The following is a 2,588-nucleotide window of genomic DNA, read 5'->3' as shown; positions in this document are numbered from 1 at the left end:
CTCAACACAGTAAGCATAGTTTATGATCGATAAATTCTCTCTGTGTGTAACAACTAAGGGGTCTCAGCCAGAGCAGATCGTTGCCATTTTAAGCCACGCATGGTATCCGGAAGAGAATATTCTTTCCGTTCTCTTGTATCCGATAAAGTTTATGTACGTTTGTAATATCAAGCAAAGGCCTCTCCGAGTAACTGGTATAAGTTAATTAGACAAATGCATTCTCCCTCCTAAGAAGGAGATTTTTAGTCCAACAAACCTCATTTAACTAACCTTTTCAAACAGATACCGCGTGTAGAGCGGAAATGTGCCCATCAGCCGATGTAATCGTTCCCAAAACTTGTGGGGGCGATTATGATGACGACGAAGTTGTCTTGGTCACCTATGTAGATACTTTGGGAATTAAAGCAAAATGCAACGGCAGACTCAATGAAACGACGAGGTAACTTGAGGACTCTCTGACCTGAATGTGTTTGCACGTGCGTCCTTGAGACGTCCTGGGACATCATCGTGTTTCGCCTCCTTCTGAGAAGCGAACTTTGGTCGAGCCGTCTGAGTTTGTACACTGATAAAGTTACTTTGGTATTTACCAGAGAATACCCGAGGATAGTTCAACGTTCATATTCAACGGTCCGTCCACGAAATTTATCGCGTAAGACTTCAAGATAAATAGGTAGCCTCGGGCTAGGACTTAAACTTCACGGAATTGACGAATCAGTCTGTCTTTACAGGTAATAAGGTTTGAAATAAAGAGTGAAAGAAACGTTCAAAAACGTATTTCATCCAAGAAGTCGCCATGCTACAGCAGATCAATAAACTTGCTCGCAATAGAAGCAGAAAAACAGGAGGTAGGAGTTCGCATGAGGAGATGGCGCTGGCCAACAGAATCGTGGCCCCAAAAATGTATGTGACCATATAATGCGCGTGCGTATAGCGCACCACAGCTTAGGCGAATACTGCGTTGTACCATAAGGAGAAACGAAGTTCAGGCGAGGTATATATATACTTCTCAACCTTCTCTTTGCTAGTGGGGCGAGGAAGATGGAGCATATCGTTATCCACCACATGCCCCTCGTAAAATCTGGGTAAAGTTACTTCCTGTCAGGAGATAAAACTGAGGTGTGTAATTTGGTAACGCAAACAATTGCGCACCCCGATCAAACACTTACCCATAGGAAGGATAGAGACAAAAGAGTGAAAGATATTGAACGAATGAAGCCTTTAAATGCTACTGTGCTTCTTTCTTACTTTATTTACTCCGAGCTTTCGCCAATCTACGGCATCATCAGGGAGGACGATAAAATATTTGCGCTATGGTTTTAAACGTTGGAGGTGCCACTGTAAATTAGAATAGTGTAAAACTAGCCAGTAGGACGCATGAAAACTAATGGCGTTATAAAATGTTCTAAAATATGTGTTAAAACCGTTAATTAAAATAGCTCATTAAAATAAATCATTAAAATAGAACATTAAAATAGAAGATCGTTAAGTTCAGTGCATTCCTCACGGGAGTTCAGTCCCGGCTTGTGCTTTCTGATGTAATACGCTTCGTACAATCGCAGATTGACGGGGTCATTTTCACGCGTGATTACTTTGACTTCAATGTTATGGCTGTTGTTGCGATGGTGTGTTGTGAGATGTTATTTGGGTTGACCCAAATAACATCCAACAAACACGACCGCGACTTCGACAACATTCTCCGCCTCAACGGATATCCAGAACGCACCATACATGAAACAAAACACCTGCAGAATCACCAAAGAGACCCCCAAACACAGACAAAAGAATGGCATTATCTCAAAATCCCGTTCATCTCAGACCGGCTAAACCGAAAAATCACGAAAAACCGAAAACATCCCAGTGCGAATCTCAGTGCGAATCGCGCGAATCATGTACGGTGCGTTCTGGATATCCGTTGAGGCGGAGAATGTTGTCGAAGTCGCGGTCGTGTTTGTTGGATGTAAATGTAAATGTCCGCTATCACAACAATGCATTAGCACAGTTAAACGATTACATTTAGAACAGTTATTACATTTAGGCCTTTAACACACTCCATCTTGTCGACTATTCACCTAGTAACTCCAAAATATCAAAACTCATGGTTTCGTATTTCATCACCAGCGCGATCGTCTTCTCTTTCACTGGACTCGTCAAACCAAGTTATGGTTTTACCCGATGCCGTAACAAGATCTTCACCTTCAAAGATAAAAAGTGGTATTGAATCTTTAGGACAAGACATCTTTATCCTTATGATGTCTACACCCTTTTCTCGGTGGAACCACAATTGCAAACTCCCTGCAAACAAGTGGGTATGTGATGCGAAAGAATTCGACATCTTAACCAATACAGGTCGATTCTCAAGTTAACTGATTGGCTGAAAAAAATCACACGACCCTCTCAAGACCTGAGAGTGATAGCAATTTGATGACTCACTCTTTTGGGAAGATTCCATCGTTGCTCGAGACTTCCTGATGTTTTCCATGAATGTTACGCAATGCCATTCTTATCCTAGATGCCTGTATTTATGCGATGAAACCCCCGTAAATGAATTATATATATATATATATATATATGACAAGCTTCCAGCTAAC

The sequence above is a fragment of the Pocillopora damicornis genome, chromosome 6 (assembly GCF_964200805.1).
Source record: "Pocillopora damicornis chromosome 6, jaPocDami1.2, whole genome shotgun sequence".
NCBI lineage: Eukaryota > Metazoa > Cnidaria > Anthozoa > Scleractinia > Pocilloporidae > Pocillopora > Pocillopora damicornis.
Note: the sequence above shows the minus strand (reverse complement) of the source record.